This window comes from Scyliorhinus canicula, chromosome 17, assembly GCF_902713615.1.
Source record: "Scyliorhinus canicula chromosome 17, sScyCan1.1, whole genome shotgun sequence".
Lineage (NCBI taxonomy): Eukaryota > Metazoa > Chordata > Chondrichthyes > Carcharhiniformes > Scyliorhinidae > Scyliorhinus > Scyliorhinus canicula.
The window spans coordinates 78,462,146-78,479,850 of record NC_052162.1 but is presented as its reverse complement, the minus strand read 5'-3'; the positions used below and the strand labels follow the sequence as shown (position 1 = coordinate 78,479,850).

The window sequence follows — 17,705 nt, the reverse complement described above, 5'->3', positions numbered from 1 at the left end:
GCCCGTTTCAACACGGCAGCAAACACACCTGCTTGCTGCCGTCGTGAAACGGGCGCCAGATACCCGTTTGGGGCATCTGGGGGCCCGATTGGCACGGCAGTACCACGGGCGTGCCAAGGGGGCCATGCGTCCGTAACGGACGCACTCTTTTCCCTCCACCGCCCCGCAAGATCAAGCCGCCACGTCTTGCGGGGCGGCTGAGGGAAAAGACGCCAACTGCGCATGCGCGGGTTGGCATTGTCCAACTTGCGCATGCGCGGCTGACGTCATCGGCTGCGTCAGCCGGTGTGACGCTTGGCGTGCGGCCTTGACGACCGTCGTCAAGTCCGCGCTGCCGTGATGCATGGGGCCGCGCTCCTTGCCCCGCCCTGGGGGGGGTGGGGAGACTCGGCCCCAGAGGTGGGCGTGAAGGCTGCCTTGGGTCACGGCCTGTCCCACGGCAGCCTTTACGATTCTCCGCATTTGCGGAGAATCTCGCCCCAAGTATGGCATGGACATTGGAGTATCGGTGCTATAACCAGCAGAAAAACAATTTTGAATGATACAATGTTACGTGTAATGAAAAGTTTCTTCCTGGATACTCTCAAAAGTTTTTTCACCTATGAGCGCTCAACTGTTTCCACTTGTTAAACATTAGTAAATATTTACTTGTTATCCAATCGTAGTTGCTGCTCCTTATCATTTATTGTTAAAGATTTTAATTGACCATCTTCCTCTATTTCCACTCTTTCTTGACCGTTTTCTACTATCTTCTTAATTGGTGATTTTCCTGCCATTAACAAACATGGTAGATGTCGATACTGATCGGAAGTTACCAGTTCCACCACATCCAAATGAAGACGAGGAGAATGATGCAGTTCCTAGATTACCAAACGAACTGACTGAAGTAAAACCGGGATCAAATGTAGAAAATTCACCAAAAGGAGAAAAGAAAGGCACCCCACCCCCCCCCCCCCCCCTCCCCCGACCCGCCACCGCTGCTTCTTTCAAACCCTCATCTACCTCGCTGATTATCAAAGAAATCATCAAAGGGATCATCCATGCAGAAATCTGCAAAGGAATCCCTGCCTCGAGAGAATTCCTGAAGAACATCTTCAGGATTGTGAAATATGAAGCTATAGTTGAAGCCTTCACCACACTGACAACCTCATGGATTAGCCAAATCTCCTTTCCCTATAGGTCATAGATATTGCAATTTTAAGAATCAGATAGAGCTTCATATGCTTCTGCAAATTGTTCAATTTTGATTCTGCCTCTTCCTTACTGTCAGGATTCTTATCAGGGTGCCATTTCAGTGCCTGTTTGCGATATGATTTTTAAATTTCATCTGGAGAGGTATATTTGCGTGCTCCTAATCATAGAATCAACAGTGCAGAAGGAGGTCATTCGGCCCATCGAGTCTGCACCAGCCCTTGGAAAGAGCACCCTACCTAAGCCAACGCCTCCACCCTATCCGCGCAACCGAGTAACCCACCCAATCTTTTTGGACACCAAGGGCAATTTAGCACGGCCAATCCACCTAACCTGCACATCTTTCGACTGTGAGAGGAAACCGGAACACCCGGAGGAAATTCATGCAGACACTGGGAGAACGTGAAGACTCCGCACTGAAAGTGACCCAAGCCGGGAATCGAACCAAGGACCCTGGATCTGTGAAGCATCTGTGCTACCCACAGTGCTACCGTGAATCCCTGGTAGTAATCCACTATCTTTAATAATTTAGCTCTTCATGATGGAAACTCCTCTGACTGACTAGGTTTTCAATCAACTTTGCGTGTGCTTTCCTTCTGTTCAAATCCTCCGATTCCACTGGAAATAAACCTTTGGGCTCTCTAGAGGCTCCATGTGCCTTACCTTATAACCCGCCAACTCGGTTAGCTGCAGCCTCGGCCCTGATTGAGAAACATCCCTCTGCCACCACTTCTGGCCGGTAGACTGCATTGTTCTATTTTATTTTTTAAAATTTGAGTACCCAATTCATTGTTCCAATTCAGGGGCAATTTAGCGTGGCCAATCCACCTACCTGCACACCTTTGAGTTGTGGGGGCGAAACCAACGCAAACACGGGGAGGATGTCCACATGGAAAGTGACCCAGAGCCGGGATTGAACCTGGGACCTCGGTGCCGTGAGGCAACAGTGATAACCACTGTGTCACAGTTCTGCCTGCATTGTTCTATTAGTAGCTGGTCGCGGCAGGCATTATCAATTTAAAAGCTGGTGGCGGCTGTCATTCTCAATTTTTAAAATATATTTAGAGTGCCCACTTATTTATTTATTTATTTTTACAATTAAGGGGCAATTTAGTGTGGCTAATCCACCTAACCTGCACATCTTTGGGTTGTGGGGGTGAAACCCACGCAGACATGAGGAGAATGTACAAACTCCACACGGACAGTGACCCAGGGCCGGGATTCGATCCCGGGTCCTCAGCGCTGCAGTTCCAGTGCTATCCACTGCACCAGTCTGGCATTCTCAATTTGACAGCCCGTCACAGCAGTTGGATGCTTCTCCCGGGATTGGGAAGGCCTCAGCCAATCGCTCTGTGACCCTCCAGACATCCGCCCACAACCCATAGAAGGTTGCGACCCGCCAGTTTGAAAACCCTGGTGCAATTGCCTCTCTTCGTAAATACATCCTCTTTCACCTCCCGAATGAATGGACGACAGTCTAGCAGACAGTGGATGTGTCACCAGGTCCTGCTTGCAAAAATCGGTTGTGCAGATTTTTAATGCCACTGTGGCCTTTTGGCCAACTGGCAGCGCCGTTTCGTCATGTTGAAGGAAGTGGCAAAGTTTAGTAACCACCAACCTGATTAATGTGAGTTACCTCAGACATTGATCCTGGCTCAGATGAAGGTATGAGGAAAAAGCCTTGTTAGGTCGGGCCTCCTCACCTTCCTCCTACTTTGCAGAGCGTACCTGATTTGGGAATCTCCACTCCATTTATTGTGTGACAGACCCAGTGGCAGTGCAAGCACAGTCCACACGCATCTTGCAGACTGGTGTGACTAAATCCTCTGGTCTCCTGCACCAGCTCAACAACAGACCTCCCAACACAAATCACAGTGCTAACATAAGCAGCGGAAGTAAATCAAAAGGACTGGAAGCTGGATGGCTGTCCCCTTAAATAATACTAGTGAGAGTGGCATGGTGTGGAGGGAGGGAATTCTCCGACAGCTGAATGCAGGCTCAATGGTGAGCGATTAGGAAAGGCATTCCGTGGATTGACAAACCAGTTTTCCTAACTGTGCATTAAAGCAAAAGGAATGGCAGATTGATTGACAATCAGACTTCTTTTGACGCTTCCAGTGCCTGCGTGGCATGCCCACATGAACAGGAATTAGCCAAAAGAGCACCCCGCAGTATTGGCATCAGTGATGTAGTATTGGCATCAGTGATGCAATGGAGTTCAATTTCACATCCTTGATACTTCCACTGCTTACTTTTATTTTTCTTACTTTACAATATAAGCTGCCTATAGAATTATACCAACTCTTCTGTTGTATCTGCAACTGCTTCAATGAGAGTAACAGGTGTACAAGTTACAAAATAATATTTTGACACGGTAGAATTTGCTTCAAAAGGAACTTTTCCACTTTATAATTTGCACGCTCAGATATGGATTCACCAAGGATTGGTTCACCTGGAGATTGATCTTTTCAAAAAATGTTTTTACTCGAGTTTTTTCTTTTTACACACAACAAAACTGAACAGAAGCAAATCTGTACACATGGGTTTCAGTTTATAATTTACAAAAGCCCCACATTTGAGTTAGCCTCCTCACCCCAACTCCCCCGACATCCTTGAGACTCCCTCCCCTTCTTGCTATCTGGTGACTTTTCTTTATTCACTGGTTCATCATTCCTGTATATAGTGGGGTAGTATAGCAATACATATGTTAGGTTGGTTGTTCCTATTTAGTTGTCTGAATTTACAAACTTTCGGTCTGGGGCGAGAGGGGGAAGGGGAGGTTGGTGCATGGGGCGTAGTCGACCTATGTGCCTCCCAATTCTCTACCCCCCTCCCTCCCTCTCTCCCTTTCAAAAGTGCCCGTGGTCCTTATGTGGGCCCCCTCACCTTAGTCCACTGGCTGTCAGCTACAAACAGGTCCTGGAACAGGTGGGCGAATGGGCTCCACATCATGTGGAAGCCCTCTCCCGATCCCCAGATGGTGAATTTCATTTTCTCCATTTGGACTGGTCGGCCAGTCCGTCTGCAGCTTTAGGTGTTGCTGCTGATCGCCAGTCGAGCAGGATTCTTCAGCGGGTGAAAAGGGAGGCAAAGGTTAGGGCATCGGCCCTCTTCCCCATAAAGAGTTCTGGCTGGTCTGCTACCCCGAAGACTGCCACCTTAAGGGCATGGCTCCACCCTCATCCTCACAACCTTGGACATTACCTCAAAGAAGGCTTGGGACATGCCCAGAACATGTGGGTGTGGTTGGCTGGACTTTCTTGGCACCATTCACATTTATTCTCCGCCTCCCGGAAGAGCCTGCTCGTTGGGTTCTGGGTAGGTATGCTCCATTTGCCACCTTCAGCTGCATTAGGCTTATCCTTGCACATGTGGACATGGAGTTGATCCTGTTTAGAGCTTCAATCCAGAGTCCCCACCCTATTAGAAACCATAGCTCTTCCTCCCATTTTTCTCTTGTTTCATCTAGTGGGGTGGGTGTCTTCCCCAGCAGTCACCCATACTAGTCCCCGCAATTTCCTCCCCACCAAGTTGGCCGCATCCACCAGTCCTTCTAATAGTGATTGTCTCATCGCCTGTGTTTATGGCTTCACTTCCCTACATCGGAAGCTTTTGATTTGCATGTATTGTAGCTCATTCTTCTGGTCAGTTGGAGCTTCTCTGTTAGTTCCTTTAGTGTTCTCAGTCTGCTCTCCGTGTAGAAGTCCCTACCTGTCAGTGTCCCCCGCCCTGTCCTTTTCAAGGTGGCGTGGATTTTGGCTGGCGCGAACCTATGGTTTTTGCAAATGGGGGCCATGATGGGCATTTTGGTCAGACCGAAGTGTTGCCTTAGCTGGTTTCATGACCGGAGCGTGGCTATTACCACTGGACTTGTAGAATGCTTGGCCGGAGTAGATGGGGGCGCTGCTGTGGCCAGGGCCCGGAGGGACGTCCCTGTGCAGGAACTCCCCTCTTCTATTTTTACCCATTCGGTGTGTGGTTCCTTTATCCATTCCTTTACGCTTTCCGCTGTTGCTGCCCAGTGGTAACATTGTAGGCTTGGGCCAGGCCCCTATTATTTTCATTCTCTGCAGGACTTTTTTTGGGATCCATGTGTTCGCCACCATCCATTCTCCCTCTCCCCCCCCCCCCCCCCCCCCCCCCCATTCCGCTCCCCCCTCCCCCCACACACATTCACACACGCAGACACCATGATCATTTTTTCTACTGTATTGAACAAGGTATTGGGGGTGTAGATTGGTGTGGCTCTGAAAAAGAAGAGGAATCCTGAACAGTATGTTCATCTTGATCGTCTGTAACCTTCCTGTGAGGAAGAATGGGAGTGTGTCTCACCTCTGCAAGTCCTTTTTAACTTCCTCCAACAGGCTGGCTAGATTCAATTTGTGGATACGGGTCCCGTGGGCGATTTGGATCCCCAGGTAGTGATATTTGTGTCAGGCTTGTTTAAATGGTAGTCCCTCCAGCTCTGCCCCTCCTTTGCGGATTCACAGGGAAGATTTCACTTTTTCTCAGGTTGGGTTTGTAACTGAGAAGGCTCCAAACTATTTCACGCATGCCATGAATCTCTCCATACTGCTTTGTGGGTTTGCGACGGAGAGGAGCAGGTCGTCTGCATAGATCGAGTCTCGCCTCCTGATCCCCTTCCAGTTGTTCGCTGTTCTGAATGTGATCGCTCATGGCTCGATCGCCAGGGCGAACAGTAGCATGGACAGCGGGCATTCCTGACTTGCGCCTCTGTGCAGCTGGAAGTACTTAGAGCTGATGGTTTTTGTCCACATGCGAGTACAGTACAGGAGTTTCACCCAGGTGGTGAACCCTGCTCCAAGCCCGACCCGCTCCAGTACCTCTATCAGGTACTTCCATTTGACTCAAAAACTTTTTCTGCATCCAGAAAGATGATCACCTCTGATGTTCTCTCCCTGGATGGGGTCATTATCATGTTTGGCAGGCACCTGATGTTCGACGATGGAGTATCGCCGGTCTACCTCCTGTATGGAATCGACTAGCTGTTATCTAGCCATCTTCTCTTCCTCGTCTCTGTGCGCTTTATAGCAATAACCTCACTCCAATCAAAGCTTTCAGCACCTCCCAGAGAGTGGAAGGTGAGACCTCTCCATTCTGGTTGTTGGTACAGTAATATACCTGTCTATGTTTGTGATATTTTCTCGCAGAATGCTTTGTCGGTGAGGAGGGCCATGTCCAATCTCCATGGGGCATGTTGGACACGGCCTGTCTTCAATCTCATGTCCAAGAGGCTGGTTTAGCACAGTGGGCTAAACAGCTGGCTTGTAAAGCAGAACAAGGCCAGCAGCGTGGGTTAAATTTCTGTAAAAGCCTCCCCAAACAGGTGCCGGAATGTGGCGACTAGCGGCTTTTCACAGTGACTTCATTGAAGCATCCTTGTGACAATAAGCGATTTTCATTTTCATGTAGTGTGGAACCTGGTCGGCGATTACGATGCGGAGGATTCTGCTTTTACTATCCCCAGGAGACCGATTTCCCCACTACAAAGAAGTCAGTCTGGGTATATACTTTATGTACCTGGGAGACGAGGAGAACCCCTTCTCCCCTGGGTGGGTGAACCGCCATGAGTCCACTGCCTCCATCTGCTCCATGAATGTGCCGAATTCTTTTTGCCATATTAGGTCTTCCCTGTTTTGGGGTTCGACCTGTATGTCCATGGGTCCTGTACACAGTTAAAGTGCTCCCCCCACCCATGTTAAGTCATGCCTGGGTCAGGGATTTCTGTCTTCGTCTTCTTTATAAACTCCATGTCGTTCATTTTGACCAGGACCCCTGGTGCCCCATCCAGGATGCTACTGACCATGACTTACCTACCCCCTGGATCCGTAACCAACTTCATCGCAGAAACACCATCCTCTTATTTATTAGTATGGCTACCCTCCTAGGTCTCGTCCCTTAACATGGGACTCGTCCCATAACAGTGGGCAGCATGGTAGCATAGTGGTTGGCATAATTGCTTCACAGCGCCAGGGTCCCAGGTTCGATTCCCGGCTTGGGTCACTGTCTGTGCGGAGTCTACACGTTCTCCTCGTGTGTGCGTGGGTTTCCTTCGGGTGCTCCGGTTTCCTCCCACAGTCCAACGACGTGCAGGTTAGGTGGATTGGTCATGCAGAAATTGCCCTTAGTGTCCAAAAATTGCATTTAGGGTTTGTTGAATGGGGTAACTGGGTTATGGGGATAGGGTGGTGTGGTGGCTCGGTAGGGTGGTCTTTCTAAGAGCCGGTGCAGACTCGATTTGCCGAATGGCCTCTTTCTGCACTGTAAATTCTATGATTCTAAAAAAAAACACGAATGGTAGGTCTGATCCACACAGCCCTTCCTTATCCACTGTTAGTCCTTTTCCCTCAGGTGCGTCTCTTGTAGGAAGACAATGTCAACTTTCATTCTGCATCTTTTCACTGGGCTGTTAAGTCCCCTGACGTTCCAGGTGACTATCCTGATTGAGGTTTTTAGTCTTTGGACTGTGCGAGGAAACCGGAGCACCCGGAGGAAACCCACGCAGACACGGGGAAAAAGTGCAGATTCCTCACAGACAGTGACCCAAGTCAGGAATCGAACCTGTGAAGCAACAGTGCGAATCACTGTGCTGCCCGGTGTGCTACCGTGATGCCCCTCTCTCTCTTACCCTCCTTCTACCTTCCCCCACTTGTCTCCCTTCTTGTGATGTTTACCCCCCTCCCTCACCAGCAACTCTCTCACACACGGCCCTCCTTCTCTCACGTACTTCTAGCCGCTAACTTTCCTGTTAGTGTTGTGGCCCCCTCCCAGGGTCAGTCTGTGTTTTCCCTTTGCTCTCTTCCTCTTTATCCCCTGTTCCTGTGCCCCACTGCTTTCGCCCCCTCTTCCTTGTGTCTTAGCTTTCAGTTTTAGAATGAGGCGGTGCAATCCTGCATACATTGTCTTTTAGTTTCTCAGGCTGGGATTCTCCGACCACCGCTAGGCCGGAGAATCCTCGGGGGGGGGGGGGGGGGTGTCACAAGAATCATGCCACGCCGCCCCGACAGCGGCTCGCTGATTCTCCGGCGCCGATTCTTGGGTGTCCGTGCGATTGCCGCCGCACCAGTCGGGGGCCGTTTGGCCCCGGGCGATTCTCCGAGCCTCGACGGGCCGAGTGCCCAACCGATTTTGGCAGAGTCCCGTCGGTGTGGATCACGTATGGTTCCACACGGCGGGGACCTGGAATTTGTGTCTGTGGAGATCGTCTTGGTGCGGGGGCGGGGGGATCCGACCCTGGGGGGACCTCCACTGTGGCCTGGCCCACGCTTGGGGCCTACCGATCAAGCGGGCGGGCGGGTTCCGTGGGGGCCTATGTTCCTCTGCACCGGGCGCCTGTAGGGCTCCGCCATATTGCCCGGGGGCCAGTGCGGAGACAGGAACCCACGCGCATGCGCGGAATCACGCCGGCCGTAGCACGCACGTGCGGAATCATGCGGGCAGTAGCACGCATGCTCAAACTCGCGCCGGCCATGCCATGCTGGCTCGAGCTGCGGGGACCACTCAGGAAGGGGAGCATATCGGACAATTGAGGACCGTTGACGCCGGAGTGGTTCACGCCACTTTTCACGCCGCCGTCAGAACTTGGCCACGGGATTGGGGAATCCGGCCTCAGTTTTTGACTGATTTCAGTTCTAACTGAACTTCTAGATAATGATGTTCTGGAATTTGTTCTGTTTTATTTAATATATTTATTTTCCAAAGGTGGCTTAAAAAGGCCATTGTCCTTTCCATCCATCAAAGAAGGAGACTCAACAGGGTTCCCTCTGTAAAATCAGCTAGATCATTTTAAAGTGTTAAATGGAGTGCTAACTTAAGGACTACTTAATTTAATTCAACTGCCTAGTAACCATTTATGTCCCCCTAATTCTTTTTGTGTGTTTGGTCTGTGCATTTAGCTGTGTTGGACCTTTCATTTTTTTTACACGGCGAGACATCTTAAATGGGGCAACCTTTGAGTGTGCTGTGTGCTATCTTCTGGGTTGCTGTACTCATTCGCACACATACAAATCCAGGAGGGAATATTGGACACAAAGATGTAGTGGAAACCTGCAGTACCTGCAATATCGAACTTTAAGTAAATAATGTTATAGCGCAATATGATGTGGATCGATAATTTATTGACAAGTCATCGTGGTGGCAGGTGCCAAATTGAGATGACGATATAAATAAAACAAGTAATCATACTTCATAATATAGTTGCAGACAATCATTCAAATAAAGTATAAAATAATAAAAGGATTGCACAATTAAGAACTGTTCAATGTACAAATATTACAGTCATTGCATACATTGCAAAATGTAGGACTCCTTAATTCAGGATAACAATGAAATGCCTACTACACTCTGTATTTGCATTAAAGTCCACAGTTCATATGTTGTCAGGTTGAATTAATTAAATTCTCAATCGTTTGCATACTTTTTAGGAGCTTTATAATGTAGGCGGTTGGACTGTCTCTTAGGGTGGGATTTTCCGGTCCTGTTCATGGTCAGGTTTTTCCAGTCCTGTCTGTGGCCAAGATTTTCCAGTCCTGCCCATGGCTGGGATTTTCCAGTCCTGTTCTGTCCCCTGCTGAGCCAGAGTCTTCGACGACATGCCCGGTCCGGCAGGCTGTCGAATGACAGGCACTGCCGGTACACACGAGGCCTCATGTGGCACCTCCTTTGCACCTTCTCCTCCTCGGCCTGTTGGGTGGCCGGCTCTCCATCCTTAGAGGCTGACTCCTGTTTCTCTGGGTCAAGGTGGGTGGTCAATGGGGTACGCATCAAGATGGCTGCCTTGTAGGCTGTGACAATGGCGGTCCATGCCTGGACACCGGCCCAGTCCAATGGGAGGTTACGCCGACCCCGACTCCACGGCCTGCCCCAAGTTTCTTCCCTGCCCCCACCCCCGGCACTGGCAGGGCAACCCCACCCCCAGTTGGCCTTACCAGTGTCAGGACCGGCAGCTCACGGTCGCGCCTCTTCACGTCCTATCTCCTCGCTCTCCCTCATCAGCCACTGCGCCTGCTTCCCGAGTTTTAAAAGCATAAGTGAAACTCGCCGTCGGAAATTCCCCCCAGTGGAGGCGGAGAATAGCGGAGGCCCTGGAGAATACATGGACGGGCCTACTAATGATATGCAAATGATATGTGTGGAATGGAACACATTGACACCATTGTCAGGGCACCATATAATTGTGATTTGGCATGAAACCGGCGCCCACCATGAATCGATTCTCTGCCCAATCACGATTCCAGCGACAGCCAATGGAATATCCCGTCCCTGGTTTTTTGACATATCTCCAAAAGGCTTTCGTGGGCCAGCAGATTTAACTTGGAACAGGTGATGTGAGCCAGTGAAACATGGTGATGCACTGCTGACATGTTCATGAATTGTGGTCAAGCAAGACTTTTCAAACTGTTGACATCTTGAGTGTGGAAAGGTGCGCTGTGATACGATTAGCAGTTTCATGTTCATAATTGGATGGGTAATTATTGCAAAAAAAAAGCTTCCTGCGCAAGTGCAGGTAAGCTACAAGAAGAGGTGATCAATCAAAAGACAAACCACTAGTGGTTGTCGAGGGCGATCATCCACACATGAGGCCCGTTCCAAGAAGGAAGAATACAAGAAGACAGAATGTGCCACTTCAAGGCAAGCTGATGGTGCGGGAACCTCAATGAAGATTGATAGTGGGAAGAAACATTGTGAACAAGAGAGATTGATCATCCACCTCAGCACTCTGAGTGCTGCGCAGCCCTTTCAAGAATTGTCTACAATTAATCCATTACATCCATCGTTGGGAAAATGCTGGAATCCATTATTGCGGAATTGGTAGCAGTGCACTTCGAAAATCAAAATATGTCAGGAAATCTTGTTTGACCAATCTGAGTTTTCTGAGGATGCTGCATCAGGGTAGATCAAGATAATCCGGTGCGGTAGATGTTGTATATTTCTAGTTTCAAAATGCATTGGACCCCATGAAAAGTTGTTGCACAAATTAAGGGCTCATGGGTTTGGAGGTAATATATTAACATGGATAGAGGATTGGTTGAAAGACAGAAAACAGAGTAGGAATGAATGGGTTACATAAAATTGGCAGGTTGTTATTAATGGGGTGCCACAAGGATCATTGCTGGAGACTCAGATATTTACTCAGATATTTACATCTATAAGAATGATTTAAATGAAGTATTGCATGTAAGTTAGTCAGCCATACAAAGAATCATAGAATTTACAGCGCAGAAGGAGGCCATTCAGCCCATCGGGTCTGCACCGACCCTTGGAAAGAGACCCCTTGGACCAGGCTGACGAATAGCCCCCATGCTTTGTGGAAGCCCTCATCCTGCCCTCAGATGGTGTACTTGACCTTCTCCAGGTGGAGAAATTCCGACAGGCCTGACAACCAGTCTGTAGCTGTGGGTGGCGCTGCTGATTGCCAGCTGAGCAGGATTCTCCCGCGTGTAATTAAGGAAGCAAATGCCAGGGCCTCAGCCCTCTTCCCCATATGTAATCCTGGCTGGTCCGAAACCCTAAACACTGCCACTCTTGGGCACGGCTCCACCCTCAACCCCACAACCTTGAACATCACCTCGAAGAAGGCTGTCCAGAACCCGACAAGTCTGGGCCAGACCCAGAGCATGTGACCGTGATTGGCCGGGCCTCCCATGAGCCGTTCACACTTGTCTTCCACCTCCGGGAAGAACCTGTTCATCCGGGTTCGGGTTAGGTGCGCCCTGTGCACCACTTTAAGCATGAGGCTTAGCCTTACACAGGAGGAGGTGGAGTTGGCCCTACTAAGTGCTTCACTCCAGAATCCCCATTCTGCTTCCTCCCCGAGTTTATCTTACCATTTCTGTCTTGCCCCGTTTAATGGTGTTCTTGTCCTTTCCAGAAGTCAACCGTAAATGTCCACATGGTTCCCCTTTTCCCTACTGTCCGCCTTAATAGTTCCTCCAGTAAAGTGTTTCTTGGGTACCTCGTCGCCTCCTTGTGGAGAAAGTTTTTGATTTGTAGGGGCCGGAGCTCCTGTCCTTCCGGTAGCTCCAGTTCTTCCGTTAGTTCGTCTAGAGTCGCGTGTCTATCCCCCATGTAAAAGTCCCTGAGCTCGAGCATCCCCCATCCTGCCTCCATTTTGTGAAGGTGGCTGGCAGGAACTTGTGGTTACCGCAGATGGGGGCCATGGAGGACATCTCAGTTAAACCGAGATGTTGTCTCATTTGATTCCATGTTGTCAATGTGGCTACCACCACTGGGCAGGATCTGTATTTTGCCATGGGGGATGGGAGCGGTGCTGTGGCGAGGGCTCCGAGGGTCATTCCCTTTCAGGAGGACCCCTCCAGCCTCACCCATTCAATATTGGGCTCTAGTATCCATCCCTTCTCCCTCTCGGCTGTGGCTGTCCAGTGGTAGCATTGCAGGTTCAGAAAGGCCAGGCCGCCCATGTTTCTTCTCCTTTGCAGTGTAGTCTTGGAGATCCTTGGGCATTTTCCTCCATCACACAAACATGGATGGATCTGAACAGGAAGAGGAACATTGGCAGCACGTTCATCTTGATCATCTGCACTCTCCCCACCAGGGAAAGCGGGACCTATCTCTGTAGGTCCTTTTTAACTTCCTCCGCCAGACTAGTCAGGTTCCATTTGTTGATCTGAGTCCAGTCATGGGCTATCTGGTTCCCCAGGTAGTGGAATTTGCTTTGGGCTAGTTTGAATGGTAGTCCCTCCACCTCTGTTCCTCCCCCATTCGTGGTTCACAGGAATGCCTAGCTCTTGCCCAGGTTGAGTTTGTAGCCGGGAAGTCCCCGAACTCTTCCAAGAGCTGCATGATTGCTTTCAGGCCGTTCTGTGGGTCTGAGATGTAGAGGAGCAGGTCATCCACATGGAGCGACACTGTGCTCTCCATCCTCTTCGGATACCCATCCATCCTTTCACGTCAGCAGGGGTTCGAGTGCAAGGGCGAATAAGAGCGGGAACAGTGGGCATCCCTGCCTCATGCCTCTGTTCAGCTGGAAATATTCAGAGCTGGTGGTGTTGTTCGGAATACTCACCTTGGGGTCGTTGTACAGGAGTTTGTCCCACGGGGTGAACCCTGTTCCTAGCCCAAACCACTCCAGTAACTCTATGGGGTACTTGTATTCGACCCTGTTGAAGGTCTTTTCTGTGTCCAAGGAGACAATCACCTCTCGGGTTCTCTCCAATGATGTGGACACTATTACATTCAACAGCCTTCTGGTGTTCGCAGTTCGCTGTCTACCTTTGACAAAGCCCGTTATGTCCTCTGCGACCACCTCTGGTATGCAGTTTTCCAGTCTCTTAGCCAGGACTTTCGTGAGTATTTTCGCATCCACATTGAGCTTAAAAATGGGTCTATATGATTTACATTCTGCCGGGTCTTTGTCTTTCTTGGGTATCAGCGGTATCGTGGCCTGTGTTTGCGTTGGAGGCAGGGTGCCCCACGCTAGCAAATCTGTGAATATTTCCCATAGGCGCAGGGCCAGGGTTGGTGCAAATTTTTTATAGAAGTCCACCGGGAGCCCATCGTGCCCCAGTGCCTTCACCACCTGCATGGATTTGATGCTCTCCATGATCTCGGCCAGTCCTATTGGTGCTTCCAGCTCCCCTTGTCGGTCATCCTTCACGATTGATATGTTTAACACCTCTCTGATTGCGTCCAGTTCCTTTGTAAGAAATGCCTTCCATCCATCTCCAGGCAGGGAGGTGGGGGAGGCTGATACTCGGAGCATCAGTCTCCCTCTCTCTGTGGTGGGTGGGGTACCCTCGCCTCGTGGGTCCACCGGTTCACCTGCCTGTTGTTCATATCCTTTTCCTCCACTCCTTCCGTCTCTTCATCTTCTTGAGCACCCATTTTCTGGCTTGCTGGCTCTGTTCCTTCCCTTTCTTAATTGTGAGATGCTACCGAATTTTCGGGCTAATTCGGGCGTTGATGGATCATAGTGACAGGATTTCCACCCTGGAGGCTGAATTCAAAAAGCTGGTGGTGACACAGGGGAGCTTGAAGGGGAATGTTAAGGACCAGGTGACTCAGTTCAGACGCCAGAACATTCAGATTGTGGGCCTGCCAGAGGATTTTGGGCCTCAAAGTGCCTATTTGGCTATGTTCTGGAGGAGAGCCACCTGCTCAGCACATCACCGTCACCAGAAGCCCCTACATAGGCCACATTTCACTGAAACATATACAGACATGCATTCTAAGAGCAGGAGTAGGCTACTTGGTCCCACAAGTCTACTCAGCCATTCAATAAGATCGTGGGTTGATCTGATTATAACCTGAAGTTCACATCCTCGCTGAATACCCTTTCAACATCTCGCTTATCAGAATCTCTCTCGCTCTGACTTAAAAATATTCAAAGGTTCTGCTTCTGCTTCCTTTTGAAGAAGAGAGTTCCAAAGACGCACGCCCCTCTGAGAGAAAAATAAATCTCCTCATCGGTTTTTAAATGGACGGTCCCTTATTTTGGTGACCCCAATTTTAGATTCTTCCACAAGAGGAAACATTCTTTCCACTTTCACCCTGTCAAGACCCATCAGGATCTTAAAGATTCCGAGATGGATTGGCAGGGAAGATGCTGAGAGGCTGTTTCCCCTTAGCTGCAGAATCTGGAACAATGGGAGCATAGTCTCAGGATGAGGGGGTGGGCATTTTGGACTAAGATGACAAAAAAGTTAGAGGTTGGTAATCTTTGGAATTCATATCTCAAAGGGCCGTGATGCTCAATCACTGAGTATATTCAAGGCTGAGATTTATAGATTTCTGGGCTCTAAGGAAATCAAGGGATATGAGGATCAACAGGAAAATAGAGTTGATATTGGGGATCATCCATAATCTTAATATATGGCACATCAACCTCAAAGGACCATATGGCTTGCCCGTCCTACGATATTTTTATGTTCTTAAACTTAAGGGAACTGTATTGTAATATTATGCTGTCAATTGTCTGACTTATACTAAAAAATAAAGTTTTCAAGACAGCTGGACCTGCTTGAAATTCATCACACAGAAATTATGACCATGAGATGGGGAAATTAATAAACTTACACTACTTGCTAACGTCCCAGAAATGTAATGTAAATTTCAATACACAATTTCTCGTGATCAGAATCAACTGTTGGACTTGAGCTTCGTTCTCTCAGCGATCAGGGCGGCACACTGGCGGCACACTGGAGCACTGGTTAGCACGGTAGAGAAGGCCCAGGTTCGATCCCGGCCCTGGAACACTGTCTGTGTGGAGTTTGCACATTCTCCCCGTGTCTATGTGGGTCGCACGCCCACAACCCAAAGATGTGCAGGCTAAATTGCCCCTTAATTAGAAAAACATGTTTTGAGAAGATTATCTCAGCCAGGGCAGTAAGTGAAAGTTATAGATTCCAAATTGTAATTTACACACACTCATTAGTTCATTTGAATAGTGGTATTTGAAAAAGGTTGGATTGCAACTATGTCAGAAACTGTAAGATTGGAGAGGCTCGTCAAAATCATTATCTTCCCTCGTATCATCAAATATTTTGTAATTCCATATCTTGCAACTGGGTGATGGACAGAATATGTGGGCATATTTGTGGGCATACCCCGGGGCAGCAGGGTAGTAGGGGCAGCAGGGTAGCATGGTGGTTAGCATAAATGCTTCACAGCTCCAGGGTCCCAGATTCGATTCCCGGCTGGGTCACTGTCTGTGTGGAGTCTGCACGTCCTCCCCCTGTGTGCGTGGGTTTCCTCCGGGTGCTCCGGTTTCCTCCCACAGTCCAAAGATGTGCGGGTTAGGTGGATTGGCCATGCTAAATTGCCCGTAGTGTCCTAATAAAAGTAAGGTTAAGGGGGGGGGGTTGTTGGGTTACGGGTATAGGGTGGATACGTGGGTTTGAGTGGGGTGATCATGGCTCGGCACAACATTGAGGGCCGAAGGGCCTGTTCTGTGCTGTACTGTTCTATGTTCTATGTTCTATATTTCACGTTGTTCGGCACTAGCTATTTATTTTTACAACAAGGTTGCTTCCATTTTATGCTGCTCAACAGAAATGCTCTTTACTTAGTGGGAGCAGGGATAAAAATGAAGCTTGATGGAAGCCAAGTTCATGTTGTTGACACCAATGTTTAAGGGTTTGCATTTTTCACCCCTGGAGGAGCCTTGTGGTTGACAGCTAAGAGCAGTGCAGTGTGTGACATTCAGGAAGGAATTGAATTTCTCTCTGACATTTATTGATGTAGGTTTTCAGAACAATATTCTCCAATTGATTAATCAGGTGTGTGTTCAAGGGGGAGCTAGATAGGTACATGATGGAGAAAGGAATAGAAAGATATGCTAATCGGGTTAGATGAAATAGATGTGAGTCAGCTCACGTGGAGCACAAGTACCGACTTTGAGCTGTTGGAGCAAATGGTCTTTTTCTGTCTTGTAAATTCGATGTGATTCTCAGTATTATCAGTGAAGAACTTCAACTACAAATTACCAAATGTTGATCAGGTTAATGATCAATATGGAAATATTATTTGCAGGAAAGTTAATGCGAAAATAAAATAAAAGAAACAAATAACACTGACATTTATGTTACACATATGTACTCGAGGATGATTAGGGATGGGCAATAGATGTTGGACTTGCCAGCAATGCCAATGTCCATTAATTAATATGTGATAGTCGAAGGTAAGGACTTTGTGCAACACCAGGTAGGCAGGATAACAACTAGGTTTATTTACTCTGCTCGCAATGTTACAATTACACTACTCCTCACTCCGCAGAGTCACCCTACCCGACCTGCTCCCAGGTCGGGGTTTATATCCTCTAAGTTCCTCCTATTTAGGGGGGAGGCTCTGCCCCCAATTACTGTGGGAGTTTATACTTCAAAGTGTAGGAGGGGAACCGTACATTACATGGGTTTTGGTCCCTGAGGGGGTCGTAACAGAATAAAAAATGTGCTTGCTTTTATCTAGTGTCTTTCATGGCGTCAGGATATCCCAAAGTATTTTATTGATAATTAAATACTGTTTTGTTAATTCCACTATTGAAAGGTAGAAAATGAATATTATTGTATTTTATCACGCTGAAATGTCTCGAAAGTGCCTTAATTATTCTTCATTATTTTTGGAATGCTGTGTTTGCCATTCAGCCAAAATTAAAACACAAGGAATTGAAAATAATAATTTCCCTTATGTGAAATGACTCGATAGAACACTTTTCTATTGCCTAACCTTCAAAAGAATGGTTTCAAATGACTCCATTCTACCGTTTATTAAAATTATTGGGGGAATGGGTATAAATCTGACATTCCCTGGTGAGCATGAAGCATAGAAACTGCCAAAATCTAAGTTCGCAATGAAAACCGAGTAGTTTCTATAATAGGTGCCCTGCCCACAATATTAACCTCATGCTCCAGCGCTGACTTTGTAACTTTTGCAAAGTTTAGCATTCCAATTAAAAGTCCTCAGAGATGGCATAGTTTGAAAGTTGGTTGCTGCAGTAGTTTAGACATTAGGCTTGTACTGGACTTCAATCTGGTGTG

At 48.4% G+C, this 17,705-nt stretch overlaps 1 pseudogene; it reads right to left on the bottom strand.

Annotated features, from left to right (window-relative positions):
- Positions 1 to 644: 644 nt before the first annotated feature.
- LOC119951474 overlaps positions 645 to 17,705 on the bottom strand; it is a 30,609-nt pseudogene continuing 13,548 nt past the window's right edge.